Consider the following 27,184-nt stretch of genomic DNA (forward strand, 5'->3'; position numbering starts at 1 on the left):
TTTGTATGTTCTCCCCGTGACCTGCGTGGGTTTTCTCTGGGATCTCCGTTTCCTCCCACACTCCAATGAAGTACAGGTTTGTAGGTTAATTGGCTTGGGATAACTGTAATTGTAAAACTGCACCTCACTGCCAAGTTACAGGTAGATAAAATTGGGACAGCTGGTGGAGGTGTCTTGAGGACAGTCAATATTACATTTGAGCAGGTGCTGAACATCTTAAGGTGTATGAAGGTGGCTATATCTCCTGGACCTGATCAGATATATCAGAGGACATTGTGGGAAACTAGAGTTGAAATTGAAAATGCTCTGGCTGAGATATATACAAATCATCATTAGATAAGGGTGAGGTGCCAGAAGACTGCAGGGTGGCTAATGTTGTTCCTCTATTTAAGAAGGGCTGCAAAGAAAAGCCTGGAAACTAAAGACAAGTGAACCTAGTGCCTGTGATAGGCAAGTTACTGGAGATAATTCTGAGGGATAAGATATATACGCATTTGGATAGACAGGCCAGGACCTGTAGCTAGAACTGAGCAATTGTAAGAGTAAAAAACCCCTAATGGGAGTTATCTACAGGCCCCCAACAGTAGCCTGGAGATAGGGTGCAAGTTGAATCAAGAGTTAACATTAGCATATAAGTTACATTAGCATGGTAGTTGAGGCCAGTTCATTGGCTATATTTAAGAGGGAGTTAGATGTGGCCCTTGTGGCTAAGGGGATCAGAGGGTATGGAGTGAAGGCAGGTACGGGATACTGAGTTGGATGATCAGCCATAATCATATTGAATGGCAGTGCAGGCTCGAAGGGCCGAATGGCCTACTCCTGCACCTAATTTCTATGTTTCTATTTCTATGTTTCTATGAACATGGCTGCATTTCTCAAGGATGCTTTGAGCACATCCTTCAACCTTGGTACACTGACAATGCATGTGATCAATATAAAGATCTCTTGGCACATATGACACCAATTTCACACACACTTTGATCTCTAAATTAGTTGGAACCATGGCAACTAAGGAACAACTAATGATACATCCCTTGTTATGACATATAAACAACCAAACTAAAATGTTGATCCCATTACTTATTGTTTCAATATATCCATTGACTGACTCATAACGTTTATACACTTGGGACACATTCAGCATAACCTTGGCGCTACTCAATATTAGGTCTTTGGCCGAGTTATTTTATTCAGATGGGACAGAGGCTTCTGATGCATAATCTTCTGGTTGTTTTTTTGCAAAGCCTCAACATGTAGGCGCCATGCATTGTTACTGAAACCCGTGGCCTGTCACTGCACTGAATCGTGCCTTGTTCCCAACTCATGAATGGATCCTCTGTGATATCATCATGTGAATGCACGTGGACATTCATTCAATTTTCTCTGAAGCCTTTGTTCAGCTTCAGGAGGTCCTGCAAGGATTAACCTTACTCCCCACGAAATGCTGAGGATTCCATGACGGACGGCAGAAAAACATTTAAGAGTTGTTTTTTGTAACCAGATCTTTTTATAACATTTGCAATGCAAAATAGCACCATGCATCATCTGTTATTTGAATTACAAAATTGATACTTTGTAATTTCTGCATACCTCATGTACGGAAACAGGCACCCATAAACACAGAAAGCTGAAGGATCTTACAATGTTTCACACCGTGACTGGGCTCCAAACTCCACCATAAAAAGTGCAGGGGAAATCCCATGTATGTGACCAGATGACCTCATTGAAAAGATCTGACTCAGTGATCATACTTCAGGTAGCACAGTGATACAGTGGTAGAACTGCTGCCTTACAGCACTAGGCACCTGGGTTTGATCTTGACTACACAGTGCTGTCTTTACAGAGTTTGTACATTCTCCCTGTGACAGCATAGGTTTTCTCTGAGTGCTCCAATTTCCTCCCACACTCCAAAGTCATGCAGGTTTGTAGATTAATTGGTTGCTGTAAATTGTCCCTAATGTGTAGGATAGAACTAATAATATGGGTGTCCGCAGGTCGGCGCGATGCGGTGGGCTGATTGGGCCTGTTTCCATGCTGTATCTCTAAACTAAAAACTAAACTAAACAGTGTTGGCTGGTGTATGAGTTGAATGGGAGGATTGCTCCATAATCCAGGGCTTTGCCAGGTACCCGCACAAGTCAGGGCTGTTGGTTATTGTTTACACAGCCAAAACCTATTACTTACTGGCCAGCAAGTTCCCCAAGCTTTGTAAAAGGTTATGAACACAAAGTGGTAAATCTGTTTCTTTTTCTACAGATGCTGCCCAACCCGAGTAGAATCACAGATCGATACAGCATGGAGATACGTTCTTCAGCCCAACTCATTCATGCTGACCAAAATACCTAAAACCTAAGTTAATCCCATTATATCCAGCATTTTCTGGTTTTATTTTACATTGTCCACTTATTGTTCTGGGTGGCACAGTGGTGTTTGTAGGATAATTGGCTTCTATAAATTCTCCCCTAGTGGGTAGGACGTAGAGCTAATGTATGGGTGTCATAGAGTCCTAGAATCATAGAGTCATACAGCGTGGAAACAAGTCCTTCAGCCCAACTTGCCCACACCAACCCACATATCCCATCTATACTAGTCCCTCCTGCCTGCATTCGGCTCATATTTCTCTAAACCTGTCATACCCATGTACCCGTCTAATTGTTTCTTACAGTAAATGTTGTAAGAGTCCTTGTCTCAACTACCTCCTCTGGCAGCCTGAGCCTTCCCACAGCCAAACCCCTCCCACAGCCTGGTTCCTCCCATAACTGTGCTCATCCCACTGCCTGACTGACTGAATGACAGACCCAAAGACTGACCTGAACCCACTGTCTGGCCCCATTCAATGCTGCCGCCCCTACAGTCTGGATGTGCCCACATCCTGCCCATAGAGCAGGCTCTCACCCCTTACAGCTGTTTAGTACTAATTGTATCTACTCCAGAAGCTTCACAATGGGAGGTTGTGCTTTATGACACACTAACACCAACTAACGCACAAGCATACTTCGCACATCTGAGGAGTAATAATGCCCCTCCCCAAACACAGACACATAGACACCCAGACACATAGACACCCAGACATACACACCGCACACACATGCTGATGCAATCATAAAGAAACCATATCAACACACACGTGTATGTTTACATCTTCTTAGGCCCTCTTCGGTCATGGCTGACCATGGGTGTCTCCAGGGCTGGAGGACGCTAGTGCGTGACTTTGTTAAACGAGGGGAGACTGGTTCACTGACAGTCACCACATGGTCCTTGACAGACCTGGGTCAGGATCCAGTGGCATGGAGTCCAAGATGACCGGAGCCCCTTTTCTGCTGCAGCCTTCATCCGCCTTCCCAGCCGTTGTGACGCTCCCACTAAGGTCAGCCATCATCCTCTGCCTGTTCCACCGTTGAGGTCTTGGTTGGATTGTTCTTTGTCAGAGTCCTCCCCCTCAACCTTACCGCCATGGGTGGCCCTACCAGGAGCATAGCTCCAGACGGCATCGCTTTCAGGATCTCAGGACCACACAAGCCCCTCCACCACGACAAGGTGACAATCCATGATTTACATACAAATAGAATAGAAACCCTTCAGGTCACAAACCATGTGTAGGAAGGAACTGCAGATGCTGGTTTAAACTGAAGGTAGACACAAAAAGCTGGAGTAACTCAGCGGGAGAGACAGCATCTCTGGATCATCCCATTCCTTCTCTCCAGAGATGCTGCCTGTCTTGCTAAGTTACTCCAGCTTTTTGTGTATATCTTCAGGTCACAAACCAATCTGACTTTGAAATATATCACCAGTCCAACCTTAGTCAAACTAACTCCTGGAACCTTTCTGCAACACTTGGGGCATCTTCGTCAGAAAACTGTAGAAGTTGATGAAAATGGCACATCATTCTCCTATGGGAGAAATTAGGGTTAGGCAGTAAATATTAACTCTGACAATCTAATTATGTAGGACATAGAACATAGAAGAGTACAGCACAAGAATAGGCCCTTTGGCCCACAATGTCTGTGCAGAACATGAAAGCCATATCAAGAGTCAAGAAAGCCAAGAATATTTTATTCTCATCAATGCCAGAACAGAACAATGCAATCCTTACTTGCAGCAGCTGCACAACATACCACCTTGACATGGAAATATTTATTCATTTTCAGACACACCATTGAATGGGTCTTCTATGAATAAGTTAATCCATACGACCAAGTGGTCGTGAATCCCATATATCCTAAACTTCCGGGACAGCCTACCATAAGGGACTTTATCAAAAGCTTTACTAAAATCCATGTACACAACATCCACCACCCTACCTTCATTAATCTCCTTCATCACCAAAAAAATCAAAAAATAAGACACAACATGCCACATTCAAAGCCTTGCTGGCTATCCTTCATTAACCATCCTCTTCCAAATGGGAGTATATCCTATCACGAAGAATTCTCTCCAATAGTTTCCTCGCCACTGAAGTGAGGCTCACTGGCCTGTAGTTCTCTGGATTTTCTCTATTTCCCTTCTTAAACAATGAAACACCATTGGCTCCTCTCCAGTCCTCCGGGACCTCACCTGTGGCTAGAAAAGAAGCACAGATCCTCGTCAAGGCTTCCACAATCTCCTCTCTTGCCTTCCTCAATAACTTAGGATAGATCCCATCGGGGCCCTGGGGACTTAGCCCCCGTAAGTTCTTTAGCTTCAGCACCACCACTTTCTCGATCTCAAACTGCCCTAGCATATTTGTATTCTCCACACTGATCTCACTGTCCTCCAGGTCCTTTTCCTCAGTAATACAGATGCAAACCATTTGTGTGCATGAGATTCGACATCAGTCTGTTTTGTGCCTCTTTTGTGCCATCTATTGTTATGTTTGTGTGGCTGTATATGCAGTTTTATGCTGGTGGGTGTTTTTATATTAGTATGTTTGGGTGTTAGTGTGTTAAGGGTCTGTCCCACTTACTTATCTGCACCCGTGATAGATCGCCGAAATTTGAAAATTCAGCTACGACCAGAAAGACGCAACGACTGTTTGGAGACCTCTCACAACCATAGGAGACCTCTCATGACCATTTTGGTGACCTATCACGGGTGCCAGCAGTCGGCAGTAAAGTGTGTGAGAGAGATGTTTGTTTCGGTGGCTGTGATTCTGATTGTGTTTCAATGTGTGTGTGTGTGTGTGTGTGTGTGCGTGCGTGTGTGCGTGCGTGCGTGCGTGTGTGTGTGTGTGTGTGTGTGTGTGTGTGTGTGTGTGTGTGTGTGTGCGCGTGCGTGCGTGTGTGTGTGTGTGTGTCCGTGTCTGTCGTGTCTATTTCTATTTGTGTGTAGTGTGTGTTTGTTCCTAGGCTGATGATTGCGGATCATTGACTGGCAGTTGCCCCTTTGAGATGTTTACTGAAAAGCAAATCCGGCAAAGTTTGTCTGCTGACAAAAGCTTCAGGCTGGCCTTTGAGCTGTTTGTCGTTTAATCTCTCAGGAGAGTTCTGATTGATGCTTTGGTGGTAAGAGTTGACAGCATGCCTGGAATCACATCTTTTCCCTGAGAGATGTTATTGCATGTTCCTCTGTGGAACAGGCAACTTCAGTAAACCCCTGTCGTCTCTCAGGAGAACAGTCTTGCTCACTTTGATAAAGACACCCTGATACTTCAACGTGTAAATATTCTGCAGTTGGATAGTTGAGCTAGAACCAATTCAAGTAGATCCAAATTACGTTTGAGGACCTTAGCTGCTGCATCCTGAGTAGGCCATGTCACTGCTGGAATGCCAGTGAGTTGCACTTGCATTAACTGTTCAAGGATGCAAGTCACGTCAAGTCAAATATATTCGTAAATGTAAAAGTGCAATGAAATGAACTTGCCAGCAGCGGTACAATAAAAAAAACCACACAATACACAATAAAAATTTAACACAAACATCCACCACAGCATTCATCAGCTGGAGCACCACAGACCGCGGCTTCAGGCTGCTGCGGGCCAGCGAACGGAGCTCTCCTTTCCGGCGACCCCCGGCGAGGGCTCGCCCGCTCCGTGAGGATAGAGTCTATGCCGCGTCCTCTGCTGAAGCCCCAGGCGCGTCTCCGGGAAAGGTCGCTCCGATCCTTTGTTAGGCCACGAGGGAGGCGACATGGAAAAAGCGGATTCCCCCACACCACCCCCCCACACAAGACACACCGAGAAACATTAAAAACACAAAATGGGACATACTAAAAAACAAATAAAGGTGAAAAAACGAACACGCTGCTGGCAGGGCAGCCGGCTCGCAGCGCCCACACCGACCGAGTTCAATCATTTCACTCTAACAGCAAGGAATTTACTAGGTATAAAAAAACAAAGTGCTGAAGAAATAGCAGGCCAGGCAGCATCTGTGGAGGGAAATTGGCAGACAAGATTTCAATTTAGCACCCTTCTGCAGACTGCTGGAGTTGAGGGAGAAAGCTGATAAAGACAGGAGAGTGAAAGTGATGGGGCAAGAACTGGCAAGTGATAGGTGGGCTTAGGTGAAGAGAGGTGATTCAGGTTCACGACCTGATGCAGGCAGGTGGAGATAGTAACAAAAGCTAGAGATGAAATGGAGATAAAAGAGAAGGGAGCAGAGGGGGTAATAGTGAAAATGGGGGGCAGAATAGGAGAGGTGGGAGACTAATGGATGGAGGAGGGTAACGGAACAGAGAAGATGAAAGAATTCAGCATTTGCAGCCCCTTGTATTTCCATTCACTAGATGCGTTGCTCACAACTATAAATGCGCTCACAGCAATATCTCTAGATGTTACTTTGGGGGTTAATCCCTAAGACATACTTCAAAATGAGCTTCGGGTTTGCAAGTCAATCTTTTTCCTTAAGAGACCAATGTTCACTGAGTCACTCACAACACTGAGTGAGTGACTCAAGACTCCTGCCACCACTGCTCACCATATACCGCATCTGTCCCAAAGCTTTCAAAACTTCCCCTGAATAAGTCATAAGCTGACTTTGTACCTTCCTGAGGGGAGATGGCTGAACGCTCATCAAGCATATCTTTCCCCAGAATGGAGCAGTCTGCAGCTGCGGCCATTAGCATCTGGATTGGCTTTCTGTCAATCAGCGCGGTGACCTTAAAGCCCTGTCATCTCAGTTTGCAGCAGGATGCTGTCCGCAATAAATCCCCTTTTTTCTGCTATGTTTGTAATAGTGCGCAGATCCCTTTCCAATGATTTCTTATCAGGAACTGTTGATTTTACATTTGAGACTATACTCCTGTTTCATTAAACAAGCTGCTGCCACACATCCTCCTGATGTGAGTAGCTCTTAGACACTTTGTACCCCAGGAATATACCGCAGGTGATGCACCACCCATCCTTACAGCAACCACAGGAGATGCAACACCTGCCCTTATACCTTCACCCTCGACTCCATCCAGGGACCCCGACAATCCTTTCAGGTGAGGCAGAGGTTAACATGTACCTCCTTTAATCTCATCTACTGCATTCGCTGTTCCCGATGTGATCTTCTGTACATCGGCAGGACCAAACGTAGACTCAGCGATTGCTTCGCTGAACACAGGATCTCCCTGTTGCCAACTATTTTAATTTCCCATTCTCATAATGGCCTCTCTGTCCTCGGCCTCCTCAATTGCCTGAGTGAAGCCACATGCAAAGTGGAGGAACAGCACCTCATATTACAACCTAGCGGTATAAACATTGGATTCTCTTATTTTTAGTAACCTCTACCGACACTCAATGGCCCTCACCTGATTGTGCCTGGTCTGTTCTTGCCTCCAGCTCTTCCCCCCTACTTTCAGTCTTGAAGATGGGTCCTGACCCGAAACGTCACTCATCCTTTTTCTCCAGAGATGCCTCCTGACCCGTTGAGTTACTCCAGCACTTTGTCTTTCTTTAACAGCGCAATTGTGTGGGGAATGATTGTCAGTACATATGTTACAGGGACTTGCATCTGTGGTCACATGATGCTTCCACAGGTGCTCGAACAAAGCTTCAGGAGTTTTCTTTGACAGTAGGCTAATGTTATTTCTGTAGTTGTCACCAGAAGTCCCTTGGCATTTTAGTTGCCATCTGCATGGAAGTTGAACGCCTGCCCGGCAAATCAAACAATGATCCTTTGTTCCTGACAACTTTTAACTGGATGTCTTGGACCACCCACCGTCCTGCCTCGAAGTGCACAATCTAGAAAATCTCAAACATCATTGAGGGTGAAATGCAGTAACCCATGCTTGTGATTGAGTGTGCTGAATTTGTAGCTCTCCGCCAACTCAGGTGGTGGTGGCGGTGAACATTCAGCCTCAACCATCTCCATGAGAGAGATACCTTCAGCTTCACACAGAGCTCTCATTAGTGAATGTGTCCACACTTTGGAGCTCTTCTTCTGTAGGTAACATTTCTACCTGATGTTCCCTCTCTGCAGCGGTTCAACATCACTACGCTTACAGCACTCTCTGATATTATTGGTCTTGAGACATATCTCTATCCTTCCGTTGTGTGATATGAATTATTTACACAACTTGTTAAACCCCCCCAGGCTACATGTGCTTGAGGTGACATTTTCTTTCATTTCCTGAAGCACTGCTGTAGTCTCCGAATCTCCTCTAAATTGCACGTACTCTCAACGTGATGGCCCCATTTCTGGAGTCTTTCTCTGTTGTTTATCACCAAGCCCAAGAGAATATAAATGTTGCTCTTAAAAGAGCAATGCTGATGTTTTCATTTTTTTTAATTTTGTCAATTTTTCTGACCTTTTGGTGGAATGTGGTTGTTACCCAGGTTCAATCCAGACCCGGTATGCTCTCAGTCAGTAGTTTGCACGTTCTCCTGGTGACTGCGTAAGTTCTTCCCCAACAGCTCCAGTTTTCTCTCACATCCCAAAGGGATGCTGAATAGGCGTAAATTACCTGTAGTGCAGGTAAATGGCAAATAAATCTAAACTGCGTTGATGAACATATGAGAGAGAAGAATGTAATGGGACAGGCTGAATGTTCTCCTTCTGTATTTATTTTGTTTAGTTTAGAGATACAGCGCGGAAACAGGCGCTTCGGCCCACCTAGTCCACGCCGACCAGCGATCCCCGCACACTTACACTATCCTACACACACTAGGGACAATTTACAGTTTTACCAAGCCAATTAACCTACAAATCTGTACGTCTTTGGAGTGTGGGTGGAACCTGGAGATCCCGGAGAAAACTCACTCAGGTCACGGGGAGAACGTACAAACTCCGTAGAGACAAGTACCTGTAGTCAGGATTGAACCCGGGTCTCTGGTGCAGTAAGGCAGCAACTCTACCAGTGTGCCACCTTGTCATAGTAAGAAACTAATTGGAATTCTTCCTAAGATGGTCTGTCGATACTGCTACCAAGAATGTCCATTCTAAACATGACAGCAAATGACTCTCTGCACATGGTCATATATGGCCACATGATGATATCATTCAAACATCTGACTTAAGGGCCTGTCCCACTTACACAATTTTTTCAGCGACTGCCGGCACCCATCATAGTCGCAGCAGGTTGCCGAAAATTTTCAAAGTGTTGAAAATCCAGCAGCGACCAGAAAAAGGTACAACTCTTTGGACGACTACTCACGACCATACAGGCGTCACCCCAGCGATCCCCACACATTAACACTATCCTACACCCACTAGTGACAATTATTTTTTTACATTTACCGTACCAATTAACCTACAAACCTGTACGTCTTTGGAGTGTGGGAGGAAACCGAAGATCTCGGAGAAAACTCATGCAGGTCACGGGGAGAACGTACAAACTCTGTGCAGACAGCACCCGTAGTCGGGATCAAACCCAGGTCTCCGGCACTGCATTCACTGTAAGGCAGCAACTCTACCGCTGCACCACCGAGACCGCCCTGCCTGCATACCGCCTCCTCACATCCATCCAGGGACTTCAGCCATCCTCCCAGGTGAGACAGAGGTTCACATGCACTTCCTCTCATGTCATCCATTGCATTTCATGCTCCCAATATGGTCTACTTTACATCAGCAAGAGTAGGCGATTGTTTCGCCAAACATTTTAGTTTAGTTTAGTTTAGTTTAGTTTAGTTTAGTTTAGAGGTACACGTAGAAACAGGCCATTCGGCCTACCAGGTCGTGCTGGCCAGCAAACATCTATATACTAGTTCTATCCTACACATTAGGGACAATTTACAGAAGCCAACAAAACCTCATACTTGATCTCAAACACCCCCTGCATATTAGTAATCTCCACCCCGATCTCACTGTACTCCACATCCTTCTTCTTTGTTAATACAGATGCAAATAGCTCATTTAGTACCTTGCCTATATTCTGTGACTCCAAGCATAAAGTCCCTCCTTTATCTTTGAACGTGATCAATGAATTAACCATATAACCATATAACCATATAACAATTACAGCACGGAAACAGGCCATCTCGGCCCTACAAGTCCATGCCGAACAACTTTTTTCCCTTAGTCCCTCCCACCTGCCTGCACTCATACCATAACCCTCCATTCCCTTCTCATCCATATGCCTATCCAATTTATTTTTAAATGATACCAACGAACCTGCCTCCACCACTTCCACTGGAAGCTCATTCCACACCGCTACCACTCTCTGAGTAAATATGTTCCCCCACATGTTACCCCTAAACTTCTGTCCCTTAATTCTGAAGCCTTAATTATGAAACACTATTGGTGTTACGCGGGCCAAATCGATTATAACATGATATTGATCAGCAACTAGAGAACCACTTAAAAATGTATTTGTAAATTGGTAAGCAAAAGGAATGCTGTCTTGGAAGAAAATGTTTTTGGGTAGCTCCCCCTCAATAGTCCAAAGAAGGGGCTTTATTCGAAACATCACCCATTCCTTCTCTCCAGAGATGCTGCATGTCCTGCTGAGTTACTACGCCATTTTGTGTCTATCTTCGGTTTAAACCAGCATCTGCAGCTCCTTCCTACACAATCAGACACTCTTGCCTCTGAAGAAGAGCTGATTTTCCATTCTTGGATAGCCATTCTTCCTGCCGCACTTGTAGCAGAGTCAACCGCATCAGTAATACTGGAACTCACAGAACTGGAGCTATCCTTGAGAATGAGGGACTGCCTCAAAAGGGGAAGAAGGAGGAGGTGAGATTGGGAACGTTTAAAGGAAATGTGCAGGGCATGTTTTGTACACAGAGAGCAATAGGTTCCTCGAACACTCTGCAAGGGGAAGTGTTACATGCAGATATGAAAGCAAGTTTTTAAATAAGCATTCAGACAGACATGTGGATGTTCAGAAAATTAGCCGGACAGACCATTTATAGGCAAATGGGATTAGTTTAAATATGGTTGTCATGGGACGTAAGGCCTGTTCCTGCACTGTACTTGATCAGATTCATACTCCCTGGATGGATCAACTTTCCACTCATTCTCATTTATGTGGGACCATAGGAAATTAAAACCTTTCTCCTTCATTCCGATGGCAAGCAATGTGAATGTTTCCTATCAATTCCAATATTATCTCTTGGAATTGATCCCAATGAATGGAAACGCATCCATTGAGCAGGAATCCTGGTGCTGTATTCTCCGGCCAACTGTGAGCCCATAACTCTGTTATGAATATCACATCACCTTAATTTACAGAAAGGGAAAGCAATCTAAGGAAACAACAATGGCAGTGAAACAGCTGGCTTTGGTCACCCCTAGCCATTTGATTTGGCTAAGCTCAGGAGCAAAATGGATATAATTGGTGTCAGGTTACCATGCCAACCAAGGAACAAGAGTGAAAGGGGCGGGGATAACTGCAGGACCAGCTTTGGGGAAATTGACTTCGGAACCAACGCAATTGTAGACAGTCCAGTGTAAAATAACTCCCAAGTTATTTACATTCAAAACCTCTGTAATCTTTACAGCTATTCCATTCAATCTGAGATACAAAATAGTAAGATTAAACGAGAACTTACCAGTTTGAAGTTTGATCTGTATTTTATGAGGAGGAACGTTGAGGGAATACGTGAAGAACCCGCTTCCAACGCATGCGTGTCATTCTTCAAAGCAGCGGTGTGAGGTTACAGAAACCTATAATGACCTAACATAGTAAGATTATCAAAGAGATACCAGTTTTTGATATGATCATAAGAGGGTGGGAACGGAGGGCACGTATTCCCTCAACGTTCCTCCTCATAAAATACAGATCAAACTTCAAACTGGTAAGTTCTCGTTTAATCTTAATATTTTACTTCGGAGTCACGTGAGTGACTACGTGAAGATTTCAAAGCTCTGTGACCTCATGCCGTGGAACGAGTCCATGCTTCACAACTGCCTTGGGTATTGGGAGAGAGCATCATTAGTAATTTTAAAACACACTTATACAAAGAGTTGTGTGGTATAACGAAAAATATATACATTTTTTAAATTGGCAATCATAGCCCTGTAACCTTTCGGGCAAATTATATTGTTAAACGTAAAATGGTTTCCGAACACGATGATGGCTCCAAAAAATAACTGGTTTATTATAAAACCTTTGGAAAATCCTTTCGGATGACCATCCTGCCATTCTGAGGATTTGGTCTGTGGGTACCTCTAGAATTTTTGCTGTGGATGTTGCTGCAGCCCTGGTGGAATGAGAGTTAAAAAACATTAGTGTCTATTCCTGCCATCTTTAGGACATATTTGAGCCACCTTGATATAGTTTGGGTCGTGACTCTTTTGTGCGGTTTCTTGTAAGAGATTAACAACGCCATTCTCTGACCTCGAATGCTCTTAGTATATTCTATGTATAGTTGGATGTGTCTTGCTATACACAGTCGTTCGTCATATGGGTATACCATAAATTCAAACACTTGACCCGATGAACCTGGTCTGTTTTCTTTTATTAAATCCTGTATGACAAACACCAGTTTCTCGGGTGAGATGATCAGGGAGTCCAGGCTCAGTTTGCTTAATGGCTGGACTCGTTGTGCGGTAACTAACGCCATGAGCATAACCATCTTCATGGTCCGTTACTGAAGTGACAATGCTGTTATGGGCTACCAGCTCCTCAGCATGTTTAGAACGACACCCACCTCCCAGATTTCGGAGTACCTGGTTTTAGGGGAATTACCATTGAATATGCCCCTCATGAGTTTTGTTACCAGGGGGTGCGTTCCCACCGTGTGCCGCTCCGTTCCTTGTGATAGGTAATTGGAGAGTGCACTTCTGGCACTATTGATGGCACTGTAGCTCCATCGATTATCATAATGGAGGCTTGTTAAAATTCCAATACGGCCAGAATGTTCTTGGCCTTTTGGTCGAGGTTGTTGTCCAAGCAGTATATGCCCCATTTCTTGATGTGTCCAAGGTACTGCTTCCGTGTTGACAGTCTTAGTGCAGATGAGATGAGATTCGTCGTCCTGTCTGACAGCCCCATGCCGTGTAGTGGGTCTTTCAGACTCTACAAATCAACAAATCCATAGTCTTATGGCATGGATGACTGCCCCCAGTCACTGGATGAATTAATAAATTTGGCTATGTTCATGACGGAACATGGTTCTAACACCATCCCCTGTATGACCGAATACCATGATTGAGTAGGCCAGTCGGGTACTATGAGAATCCCAGATGCCGAGTCTTGTTGAATTTTTCCCTAGTACCCCATTGATGGGGCAGAACGGGGGAAATACATCACCCTATGGCTTTGTTTATGTAACAATGCCAAGCTGGTTTTAGAATTTTAGTAAATAATATTGGGGCTGATGTTTGCCCCTTTGGTAAGCTCTATATCGCCAAAGTCCCCCCCCCATCCAGTTAAATTTCAAACACCGTCTGTGATCCCCTCTGATGGGTACTGTATAGTATGTATCTTTTGAGTCAATGCCTGCCATATAGAAAAACCCAGCTGACACCAAGTCTTTATCAGTAATAAGAGTATCCATCTTAAAATGAACATATTGAACAAATGTGTTTAGGATTGAAAGGTCAATGATAATCCTGCAACCCCCATCTATCCTCCTCACCGTTGCCAGGTGGCAGATGTCTGGCCAGTCTCTGTAAATATTTCTTGTTGGAGTTTGTGGCCAGACATATAGTTAATACTATTGCCATCCTGGATCCAAGTCTACCCCTGTTTGACTTGGTTTAAAGTAATAAGCCACCATGTCCAGCAGAGTCCCTGCTGTGTTAGGATCATGGGACGCTGTATTACCAGGCTCTGGCCCATCAGGGTCCTGCCTACTCTTTTTTATAGAGTTAGAGATCTCTAGGGGTCCCGCACGGGGTACCCATGTGGGGCTTACCTCCTGCCCACTGTGGCTAGTCTCCACATCCATGTGACTGCTACTGTGAAGGAGCTCCTTTTTTCCCCCGCTGTTTCCGTCCCCCGTACACACGGGCACTGGTTTGCGGGTTTTCCTCGCCCTACCGCTGGCTACACCGGTCTGGTATGTAGGTCGACCTCTCCACACGGTCCCGGTACTCACAGGCACCTGTGCTGGCTGCTGTCATGCTGCAGCCACTCGTACCGGCTTCCTCCAGCGGGGGCTAGCGGGTCCACGCCGTCTCCGTACTTCCAGCGCCATGGACCCATCTAATACTTTAACCAAAGGATTAATAAACAGATTTTTATGAAAAATCATAGAAATTAGGTGCAGGAGCAGGCCATTCAGCCCCTCGAGCCTGCACCGCCACTCAATTCAATGGGGTCCGTGGGGTTGTACCCGATACGTCTGGATTTTGCTGTGTAGGCGGTCAAAACCCGGCTCCAACGCTCTCAGCGCTCCTGGCTGCTCGTTTATCTCAGACCGCTGGGACCGACCCCGGTACTCACGGTAACGGTCCCTCGCGGTCGTTGCAGCCGGTCAACCCCACTCCAATGCCCTCAGTTCTAGGCACTCCTGCTTATATGGTCCTTAGATAGGGTACGGTAGGCGGCGCGACTCTGGTCAGCAGCGGCCTCTGCAGCCTGTCCGCGTTTTTATTATTTTTTGTCTATGTTTATATGTAGTTTTTGTTATTTTATGTTGGGGTGTGTGTGTGTGGGGGGGTGGGGGTGGGGTGGGAGGGAGGGGGAAACTTTTAAATCTCTCCCTGCACTGGAGACCCGACCTTTTCTCGTCGGGTCTCAGTTGTCGTTGGGGCCGCAACGAGGAGCGGCCTCCAACAGGAAGAAGCCGGGGACTCTGGTGCCGACTCACCTCACCGTCGCGGAGCTGGCCGAGACCGGAGCGGGTGAAGCGGTGGAGGAGCGCTGCCGCTGCTGCTGCTGCTGCTGCGGGTCTGCGGACGTCGGCACCGGGAGCCCGCGGATCCCTGGAGGGAGACCGCTTTTCAGGGCTCCTGCAACGGCGACTTCTCCCGCCCGAGTTGCGGGGTCGAAGAGCTCCTGGAGCGGGGCTTAGCACCACTGCCCCGCGCGGCTTGGAATGCGGGACTTTGCGAGCGCACGCCGGGGCTCCAACATCAAGACCCGGTGTGCGACCTCGCACCACCCGGCGTGGCTTTAATGGCCGCGGGACAATCGCCATCGCCAGCCGGGGGCTTTGACTTTGACTCTGACATCGGGGGGGGGGGAGAGTGCAGTGGAGAGATAAGTTTTTTTGGCCTTCCATCACAGCTATGTGATGGATGTTTATGTAAAATGTAAATTATGTTGTGTCTGGGGTCTATTTGTGTGTAATGTATGGCTGCAGAAACGACATTTCATTTGGACCTCAAGGGGTCCAAATGACAATTAAATAGACTATTGACTATTGACTATTGACTATTGATAGATAAGGGACGTATCAGATATTAAAACTGATAATAAACAGATACTATACTTGATCTTAGCCAAAAGGCCAAGAAGCGATCTCTGTAACTAAAAAACCCGCTGGGACCGACCCTGGTACTCACAGTACTGGTCCCTCGTGGTCGATTGCAGCCAGTCAACTCCACTGCAATGTCCTTGGCCTCGGCGCTGGCCGGTAGCGCTGCTTCAAGCCAGACTCGCTTCCAAAGCGAGACTGGCATACTGGCCGAGAAATGAATATTCCCCCCTGGTGCGGGAGCGAAGTCGGGCACAGGTGTTTTCCCTCTCCGGGAATCGATGTGCCGTTGCTGCTGCTCCTGCCGCTGCTGCTCCTGCCGGCTGCCGCTGCCGCTGCTCCTGCCGCTGCCGGCTGCCGTTGCTGCTCTCCTGCCGGCTGCCTGCACTCCACGGTTCTCCCGCCGGCTTTCTGCAGCTTACATGGACCCGGTCCATGTCTGCACCTAAAGGGTAAGTGGAAGGAACGCAGAGTCTCTTACCTGCTGTTCCCGACTTTCAATTCTCCCGCTGGTGAACGTCATTCCCTGCGTGTCGGGTTCGAGCCGCTCGGACCGACCCCGGTGTTCACGGGGCTGGTCCTTCACGGCAGTTCCGCAGTCGGTAAAACCCGACTGTTCCTAGGGACCCCTTGGACCAACCCCGGTGCTTACCGTTTGAAGAAGGTTTTCGGCCCGACGTCCCCCGTTCCTTTGCTCCATTAGTGCCGCTGCACTCGCTGAGCTTTTCCAGCCCTCCTGTGTACCCCCGGTACTTACAACACTGGTCCCTGCTCTCTGTCCTGCAGCCTCGGCGCTGGCCGCTAGCGACTGCTCCAAGCCAGTCTCGCTTGAGACTGGCATACGGGACCTCTTTGCTTTGCTTCCCGCCCAGCCGAGAAGTGAATTTTGCCGGTGCGGGAGCGAAGTCGGGCACAGGTTTTTCCCCTCCAGGAAACTGGTGCCGTTGCTTCTCCTGCCGGCTGCTCGCACTCCGCGGGTCTCCCCGCCAGCTTTCCGCAGCCTTCATGGATCAGGTCCATGTCTCCACCTAAAAGGTAAGTAGAAAAAAGGAACGCAGAGTCTCTTACCTGCTGTTCCCGACTTTCAAATTCTCCCGCTTGGGGAACGTCGTTCCCCCCTGTGTGACTCGTTGCAATGCGTGTAGCGATATGACACGCATGCGTTGGAAGCGGGTTCTTCACGTAGTCACTCACGTGACTCCGAAGTAAAATCTGAGAATAGAAACATTATAACTAGCTGGAAAATTGCTTCCATGAACTGACCTTCTTTTGAAATTGATTTCTCTATGACTTTGAAATAAGCAATCAAATGACGAGACAGCGACTGGACAGAGGCAGGGAACTTGACTCTTCCAAGTTACATCGAAAGAAACTCCAGTCACTGAGCATTTATCTTGCATTTACACTGAGAGACAACATGTGCTTATTAATAATGTAATGCTCTTGTCAATATTTAAACCAACATGCTGACAGTCTGTGTTTTGCCAGTGAGATAACCTGCTATAAGTTCCATGAAGATGTCGACTCGGCAGGATGGGAACACCTAGCCTAATGCAACACCAACAGGTGAGCAGCCATTGCTTGGCCTGAGCCATAGCCAGTGGGCTGGGCTGTCGGTTCCAGGACCCAGCATTAAATGAACTGGTGGGAGGAATCCGAAGATCTTGGAGAAAACCCATGCTGCCGTGGGGAGAACGTACAAACTCCGTACGGATAACACCAGTAGCCAAGTTCAAACCTAGGTCTCTGGCGCTGTAAAACAGGTACTCTACCACTGCACCACTGTGCCGCCATTTGGACCCCAAGATCGTTCTGTACATCAATGCTGTTAAGGGCCATGCCATTAATTGAGGAGTCGTGGGTGAGGGATCCATTTATGACATTCTTATTCTAAAAAGAATAATTTGTTTTGAAGCGCCCTCTTTATGCATAGCTTGCAAGTATTCCTACCGAGTCAGTTATGAGTAGGCCCAATTCTCTCTTCCAAAGTAACTGCCCAACATTTGTGGAAGTTGGGAAATGAATGGAAATGAAAAGATTGCAGATGCTGGAAATCTGAAATAGGGTCACAAACATTTGGAAACACTCAGCAGGTCAGGCAGCATCTGTGGAGAGAGAAATGGTGAAAACATTTTAGGTAAAAGACCTAGGTCCACTAATTGCACATGTAAGGAGCTTAATAATTGTTTCTGGCACAGATCCAGAGTTCCACTTTATTCATCATCATCACCAACTGGAGAGAGAAATAGAGAAACGCTTTTTACAGCTATTGCTCCCTGTGTTTTATTACAGACTTCAATTTAATTAAATGAATTTAAATTTCCAGCTGCCAGGGTAGGATTTGAATTTATCTTTTCCAGGCTGCCGGATAAACTTCCATTAACACAACCACCACAGATGTCTGCCCAGAATAAAGGCTGAAATAATGCTCTGCTGATACAAATAGGTGTATGTATGTTGTGCTTTCCCCCCAAAAAGAAGATTTGCAGTCCGTGACTGTGAAAGGGAAGGGGTTCCCCTCCTGCTTTTGCACGAGATGGTGCAATGTATGTGAGGATGGGGGAGGGGGAGGAGGGGAAAGGGGTATGAGGGGGTGAGGGGGGAAAGGGGTATGAGGGGGTGAGGGGGGAAAGGGAGGGAGGGGGGGGGGGGGGTTCGGTGGTAATGGAGATGTTGTAAAGTGAGATGAATATTCAGAGGTAAGGGTGAGAACTGGGAGGTGTGGCTTTCAACATTGCTCCTGCTGTCAAACATTCATAAATTTTACTCTCTTCCTGTAAGAAGTGGAAAGGGTGGGAGAAATGGTCCTGCCACTACCACAGTCCTGGTGACTGTGTTGGAGGCAAGTCATCAGCTAAAGATAAAGATCAATGTGCCAAGAACCATCAGTATCAATGGTGGCATTATCAGCAAATAAGTCATGGTGATCTGTTTATATTAATAGCCCTTTGACCACTTTATATTAATGATCTTCTGTCTCCAAACTTAGTCCTAAAATATTGACCACCCATTTCCCACACAGATGCTGCCTGACCAGTTGAGTTCCCCCAGCAGTCTGTTTTTTCCAACTAAATGCAGCCTCTTCTATCTCCATGGAGATAAATGAGCTGGGAAAATGGAGCAAAATCCAAAGGGGAACTGGGGTATGGGATATATTTGTGTGCAGCAGTTGGCAGGTTCAGTGTAGGTCCAACTGCTGTGTTTGCCGCCTGGCTCATTCGTGTCTCGCCACTTCCAGATTTAGCCCTCGATCCAGAATCTTGAACACAAAGTGCTGAGCAGAGGGAGTGTTGCATGGTCAATGAAACAGTAAACCAGTGCCCACGCAGGTAATCATGGTTTGGAGAGCAGGCAGCAGATTCTGCTGGGTTTCTGAGATAAGATTAACCCCCAGCCAGCGAGAGACATGAGAGACTGCAAATGCTGAAATCTTAAACAATAAACAAAATGCTGGGGGAACTCAGTAGGTCAGTCAGCATCTGTGGATGGAAATGGACAGATGACATTTTGAGTCAGCAACCTTCGTCGGACTGATCTGCTAAAAGATAATTGGACAGGTACATGGATAGAAAAGGTTTAGAAGGGGAAGGGCCACAAACAAGTAAGACTGGTGTCGATGGGGCATCTTGGTCAGCATGGGGAAGATGTAATGTGATGCCAGTTTCCATGCTGTAAGATGGAGTAGAGGAGAGAAAGCTGGGGAGAGGGGAGGGGGTGGGATGGGACAAGAATTGGCGTGATAGATGGATCTGGGAAAGGATGGGTAATTGGCAGATGGGTGGAGGTAGTAACCAAGGCTGGAGGTGAAGTGGAGATAGGGTGCGATGTGGAATCGGAAAAGGAAATAACATGGGGAGTGAAATGTAGAACCAGAGGGAGGGGCAGTAGGTAGAAGGGATTGGGGGGGGAGGGGGGGGGGGGTTAAGGGGGAAAAAGTAAAAGGGGATCCAATGAAGGAAGAGGTGGACGATGTTTGGATGGGGGAGGGGAAAGGAACGGGCTGATGGAGGCTGGAGGAGTGGCAAGAAAGGCGTGTGTGGGGAGTTGGAGGGAGCTGGGCAGCTGGGATGTGATGGAGGGGATTACCTGAAATTGGAGGATTTGGTTTCATGCTGTGGGTTATAGACTACCCAGATGGAATATGAGACGCTCCCTGCTTATGTGTGGAGGAGGCAGAGGACAGAATGGGAAGGGGAATTAAAATGGCTGGCAACTGAGATCTGCTTTTTTTTTAAACCCTCAGCAAACTTAACCAGAACAAAAGATGTGCGGGGCACAGAAGATGGCACGTGCAGCCAGGGATGGTGGTGGAGGCTGTTACATAGAGGCACTTAAGAGGCTTTTGGATAGTCAGATGCATATGCAGGGAATGGAGGGATATGGATCATGGTCAGGCAAAGAAGATTAGTTTATCTTGGCATCATGTTCGCCTTAGGCATTGTGGGCCAAAGGGCCTGTTGCTATGCTCGACTTCTACATTTTAACACATTATCACATCAGCACCGAGTGCAATGAGACGTCCACATCCAGGTGTTGCCGACTGGCACATTCCAGGCTGCAGGAGTATGTGCTGAGGAACACACTGAAGCTCAGTGCAGCGACTGTACAGGCTCTGTGGGTAAGGACCACTGTCTCGGGTCTTGTCACTGAGGATGTGTCCTGTATAGTTGCCCCGTGTGTATTGTTTAAAGAGGAGGTAAGAGTGGTGTACAATAGATGTATTGGATTGGTGGAAGATTTAATGCCATTGTATCAATCGAATCGATCGGATTTCCAAATGAATTTCATGTATATATTTTTTATCAATAGTTTATTTCAGAAAGGAAACAGGCATTGGTGGCTGCAGCAGACGGTAGCGTACATTGAAAGACAGAAACTTCTGTATTTACCATATTGTATTGGTCTCTGCAATTCAGGATTATCTTAAAACATTATCTATCCGTGTTCCTCGGAGATGCTGCCCGACCTGCTGAGCTACTCCAGCAGTTTGTGTCTTTTTTTTGAAAGAGTAAAATGTCTCATTCCATGGGTTTTAAAGACACTCTCTAAATGCAAGTCTTTCTTTACTGTTTATTCCAATAAAACCTACATGCGAATGTGTCCAGACTACCATATGACTAGAAATAAACCTCCAGATGTCCCAGCTGTCAGAATCGATCACATCACGATGAACAAGTATGAAAGTTACTGGATGCTTTGATCTTATTAAAGTCGACAGCAGCTAAAACAAAAGCTGAGGCTTCGGGCAGAGCAGCAAGTCAGAGACTTTGCTGAAATACAACGAATGAGACAGAGGGAGATGTTTGGCCGGTTACTGGGAGGCCAATCGACTCGCAGCCACTGCAGCAGCCTTCCAGGGGTCCTGTAGGATTATGTGTCTGACAAGAGGCATAAAGTGAGGTGAGGGGTAGCTGTGGTGATCTGACAGTGGCCTGTGCCTGCTCACCAGGTCACCACTGCCGATGGCAGTGAGACGAATTTCCGAACTTCTCTTCCTACTTTCTCGGAAGAAATAACGGAAGCTGGAGCAGACCATCAACCTTTACTACCCAGTCAGACTATGAGAGGTCATCACCCTCAGAGGGTCATGGAGCTATGCAGTGTGGTAGCAGACCCTTCGGTCCATCGCGTCCACAACAACAAAGTTGCCTAAAGGGCCTGTCCCACTTTCACGACCTAATTCACGACCGCTGCCGAGTTTGCCCTTGACTCATACTCACAGCATGGTCATAGGAGGTCGTAGGTAGGTCGTAGGTACTCGTGACATCAAGTAGGTCGGGGCATTTTTCTAGCCTGATGAAAAATGTCCACGAGTAAAAAAGGTCATGAATTAGGTCGTGAAAGTGGGACAGGCCCTTAACCGAGCTCGTCCCGATTAGGGGCAGCACAGCAGTGCAGTAGAAGAGCTGATGCCTCACAGCTCCAGAGCCCTGGGTTCAGTCCTGACTTTGCGTGCTGCCTGTGTGGAGTTTATACGTTCTCTGTGGTCTGGCTTCCTCCCACATCCCAAAGACGTGCAGACTGATAGGTTTAATTGGCCACTGTAAATTGTTCCTTGTATGTAGCTGAGTGGAGAATCTGGGGAAAGATGATGAGAATGTGGACAGAATAAAATGGGATTAGTATAGGATTATGTCAATGGGTGATTGATGGTCAGTATAAACGCAGAGGACCAAGGGGTCTATCTCCATATTGTTTGCCTTGATTACTATGTGTAACTGTAGCACAAGAGCCTCAAACACTATAAACTCTCTGGGTGAAAACGTTTTTTTTTTATTGAGGTGAGAAAAAACTTTTTCACCCAGAGAGTTGTGAATTTATGGAATTCCCTGCCACGGAGGGCAGTGGAGGCCGTCACTGGATGGATTTAAGAGAGAGTTAGATAGAGCTCTAGGGGCTAGTGGAGTCAAGGGATATGGGGAGAAGGCAGGCACGGGTTATTGATAGGGGACGATCAGCCATGATCACAATGAATGGCGGTGCTGGCTCGAAAGGCTGAATGGCCTCCTCCTGCACCTATTTTTGTATGTTTCTAAATGAGGGTTTGCATCATGGACAATTAACAGACAATTAGCCGACTGAATACATATATTCACTGTGTGTACACAAATCAGCAAGTGATAGAAGTGAGGAATGGCCTCTCTGAGGAAGCAGAGACTCACAAATGTGTTAAAGAGTCAGTGGGAGTCAGTGATCAAGGAAACATTGCTCATGCAGTTATCCCAGGCCCGGGAGAGTCTTCTCCATTCATGTTCATGTGTAGGAAGCTGTGAGCTAGCTCATGAACGGTCCCACTGACACAGTCAGCAAGGACACACAGGTCACTCAATGCCACCAGATCTCCTTGTGGCGCCAGTAGTTTTAGGAAGTACCATGAAAATGAGGTATACGCCCGAGTGTCTTCACGCAAAATCATCAAAAATCAGGAGGCAGGAAAGCAAAAGACTGGAGTTTGCACTAAACATTTCACACCATTGGGTGAACCTGAATGTTTTACCTTTTTAACCACCTTCTAAAGCACATCAATGTAAGAAATACTATGGGTTGGACCCGGTAAGCTCACACAAACAGCAAGAGAAATTAACCGGTGTTCTTGTGATGAAGGTCAATTAGAGCCATAACTTCACGGAGAACACACCAGTGCTTCTTTGAGTGGGATCATTGGGATATCCCAATGTGACTTGTTTACTCACCTTGTAGAAAAGTGAAGAACTCTCCATGGCTGTAATGAGGTATTGGCCAAAATTCTGTGGTCACATCACTGCAGTGAGATACATTTTGACTCCAAGTTGATCACTGGCAGTTGAATTACAGCTATTTCAAGAAATTATCCACACACATCCCCACAGGCAGATTCTCGTGCTATGTTCAATATAAGCCTAGCAGTTATACATTAAAACATTATTCATCCCCGGAGAGAAATTGGTCTGCCGACAGTCACAACACACAAGGTACACAAACACTTGAAATTAAAAGTGAAAACTATAAAGAAAGGCTGCCATGTGCACAATGTCTTCACCTGAACCAACGAACAAACAAACAAACAAACACAGATTTCTATATCCCGTGACTCCCATCCCCCCACTCGTAACAAGGGCAGAGTCCCCCTAGTCCTCACCTTCCACCCTACCAGCCGTCACGTACAACAAATAATCCTCCGTCATTTTTGCCACCTCCAACGTGACCTCACCCCTTGCCACATCTTCCCATCTCTTCCCCTGCTGGCTTTCCGCAGAGACCCCTCCCTCCGTAACTCTCTGGTCAATTTGTCCCTTCCCAGCCGAACCACCCCTTCTCCAGGCACTTTCCCTTGCAACTGCAAGAAATGCTACACTTGTCGCTTTACCTCCCCCCTTGACTCCATTCAAGGACCCAAGCAGTCTTTCCAGGTGCAGCAGAGGTTCACCTGCTCCTCCTCCAACCTCATCTATTGCATCCGCTGCTCTAGATGTCAGCTGCTCTACATCGGTGAGACCAAGCGTAGGCTTGGCGATCACCTCGCCCAACACCTCCGCTTGGTTTACAATAACCAACCTGATCTGCCAGTGGCTCAGAACTTCAACTCCCCCTCTCATTCTGAATCCAACCTTTCTGTCCTGGGCCTGCTCCATGGCCAGAGTGAGGACCACCATAAATTGGAGGAGCAGCACCTCATATTTTGCTTGGGCAGTTTGCACCCCAGTGGTATGAACATTAACTTCTCTAATTTCACGTAGTCCTTACTTTCTCCTCCCCTTCTCAGCTCTCCCTCTGCCCACTGGCTCCACTTCTTCCTTTCTTCTGCCAGACATCATCTGTATATTAAATGTACAACAGTCGTTTTCACATTACCGTAGTCAAGGAAACAGCAGCGTACCAATAGTCCGATTATTGTAGCGGTATAGCAAAGACATCTCTGCTGTCCGTTTTTGGTGTTTCACATATTTGTTCTTCCGCCCCCCCCCCCCCCCCCCCCCCCCCCCCCCCCCCCCCCCCCCCCCCCCCCCCCCCACCTTCCCCACCCCCCCCCCCCCCCCCCCCCCCCCCCCCCCCCCCCCACCCCCCCCCCACCCTTCCCTCCCAACTCCAGTCTCATCCCGACCCCCTGGGAAACTGAAGGGAGCGACAATCAACTGCCACAGATACAAATAATGTCATACACAAGAAAGGGCAGATGCTGGTTGACAAAAAGTGAACACACAATGCTGGAGTAACACAAAGACGCAGCAGAATTTTGGAAATGTCATCCCGTCACCAATCCTTCTCTCCAGAGATGCTGCCTGTCCCGCTGAGTTAAAGAGTGCCCACGGTAGACTCACGAGTCACTACGGTAAACTCACGGGCTACTACGTTCTTACCACGAGTTATAAAGTTTAAAATTTTTACTTCAAGAGTAAATTTGACTCGTGGAAATCTTTCATCATATTCAAAGATTTTCACGAGTTAACAAGTTTCCTGAGTACCTGCCGTTAGCGTTACGAGTTCCGACGTTCCCGTTACATTAATTCTACGTGATTACCACGAGTTTGATTTGTTTTAAACTCGGGATCACTCATGGGTTGTCTCGCACTGTGAGACAGGCCTATTAGTAAGACACAACCTGCCTCATACAAAGCCATTTTGATTATCCCTAATTAACCCATTCCCTTCCAAATGGAAGTAAATCCTGTCCCGAGGAATCCTCTCCAATAGTTGCCTGCCATTGATGTGAGGCTTATTGTCCTATAATTCCCTGGATTCCATGGAGAGTCAAGAGAGTAGATTGAGGGAGCCATGACCTCACTTGTGGCTAGAGAAGACGCAAAGGTTTTCGTCAAGGCTCCCTCAATCTACACTCTTGCTCTCTCAATACCCAGGGATAAATTCCATTAGAGACTAGGGATTTATCCACCTTAATGCTCTTCAGGAGCCCCGACACCTCCACCTTTTTAATCTTAAACTACTCTTGCATATTAACATTCCCACACTGTCCTCCATGTCTTTCTCCTTGATGACAACAGATGCAAATTACATGCTAAGTACCTCACCTACATCCCCAGACTCCAAGCACAAATTCCCATCTTTATCATTGAGCAGTCCTACCTTCTCCCTTGTTCCCATTTTGTTTTTAATGTAGGTATACAGACTATTGGAATTTTCTTTACTCAAATTCACCAAAGCCATTTCTTGTCCCCTTTTGACCTCTCAAAGATACTGCTTGAGTTCTTTTCTCCTTTCTTTATATTCCTCAAAGACCCTGTCAGGTTCCATCCTCTTAAACCTTGCATGTGCTTCCTTTTTCTTTGTGACCAAGTTTACAAACTCTTTAGACACAACATGCCGGAGATCTCTTTCGATCTCCTTCGACATCCCTTCGACTATGATGAAGACTATCTACGACTACCTTCGAATACCCTTGATTACCTATGACTAACATGCCAACCTACTACAACCTACTACGACCAAACCTACGAGTAAAAAAAGTATTGATCTTTTCCATGGCGACATTTTTTTACTCGCGGGCATTTATTAACATATTGAAAAAAACGCCACGACTTAGCTGAGGCCTCGAGTACGCGGAGACTACTCTCGAGCATGAAGGAGAGTTACGAAGACCTCCTACAACCTCGTGTCGACCATGCTGCGAGTATGAGTCGAGGGCAAACTCGCTAGAACTCGCGGATTAGGTCGCCCAAGTGGGAAAGGCCCTTTAGTCGTAGCTAGTCGTAGCTAGTTGAAACTAGTCTTCCTGTGCCTGTCTTCTCCCCATATCCCTTGATTCCACTAGCCCCTAGAGCTCTATCTAACTCTCTCTTAAATCCATCCAGTGATTTGGCCTTCACTGCCCTCTGTGGCAGGGAATTCCACAAAGTCACAACTCTCTGGGTGAAAAAGTTTTTTCTCACCTCAGTCTTAAATGGCCTCCCCTTTATTCTGTTGAAAGAGCTGAGAAAACAGAACACGTGCAGGTTTGCAAATGGAGGAAAGGATCCTGGCTGTGTTCAGTGAAATATATTTTAATGCAAGAAGCATAGTCAATAAAGCAGATGAGCCAAGGGCACTGAAAATCATCCTGAAGTATGATATCATTGCAATGACTGAAACATGGATTGAAGAGGAGAAAAACTGGCAGCTGGTAATTTCTGCCCACAGACTTTTCATACAAGATAGAGTATAGTTAAGAAGTAGTGAATGTGTGGTGGGAAGGAAGGAAGTGTTAATATAGACTGAAAAATCAATCATTGCCGTGAGAAGACATGATATTAGTACAGGGAACCTAGAACAGTACAGCACAAAAGTTAAACGAATCTCTGCCTGCATATGATCCACATCCCACCTTCTCTGCATATCCATGTGCCTAACTGAAAGTTTCTTAAGCAGCGCCATTGTATCTGCTTCTAGCATATCCTTGGCAGCACGTTCCAGGTACCCAATGCTTACTGTGTAAAAAACTTGCTTTGCACATCTCCTTTAAACTTTCCTCCTCAGACCTTAAAGCTATGTCCTTAACCTTTGACATTTCCACCCTAAGGAAAAGAAGGATCATCATTTGAGGCTAATTGGTTAAACAAAGAAGAAACAATCATATTGCTGGGAGTACTACAAATGGTCTCAAGGAGATAGAAGAGCAGGTTCTGACGCACAAAAAAACAGAGGCAGCAATAGTGAAAGGTTCCAGTAAAGCCTAAAGGGGCTGTCCCACTTGGGCTACCTAATTGGCGAGTTTAGAAGAGTTTACAAAAATGACAGGTTGAAGACCTCCTTCGACTATGTAGAAGATCTCCTTCGACCTCCTTCGACTATGCTGAACAAAGAATCAAAAAAAACAAAGGAGCACAATCTGCTGAGGTGGCCAATATGATCTGAATTAAAGCGACTCCATTCTGTTTGCTGATCAGTATTTCAGTGGCCAAATAATTGTACAGTCGGATTTTACTTCGGAGTCACGTGAGTGACTTCGTGAAGAACCCCGCTTCCACACATGCGTGCCATTATCGCTACACGCATTGCAACGAGTCA

At 46.5% G+C, this 27,184-nt stretch overlaps 1 protein-coding gene and 1 pseudogene across 2 annotated transcripts in view; both read right to left on the reverse strand.

The window, feature by feature from the left end:
* LOC129708401 (E3 ubiquitin/ISG15 ligase TRIM25-like) overlaps positions 1-27,184 on the reverse strand; it is a 102,367-nt gene that overhangs the window by 33,862 nt on the left and 41,321 nt on the right. The window lies entirely within an intron of this gene.
* LOC129708505 (U2 spliceosomal RNA) lies at positions 15,571-15,751 on the reverse strand (annotated as a pseudogene).

Source organism: Leucoraja erinacea, chromosome 23 (assembly GCF_028641065.1).
Source record: "Leucoraja erinacea ecotype New England chromosome 23, Leri_hhj_1, whole genome shotgun sequence".
Classification (NCBI taxonomy): Eukaryota; Metazoa; Chordata; class Chondrichthyes; order Rajiformes; family Rajidae; genus Leucoraja; species Leucoraja erinaceus.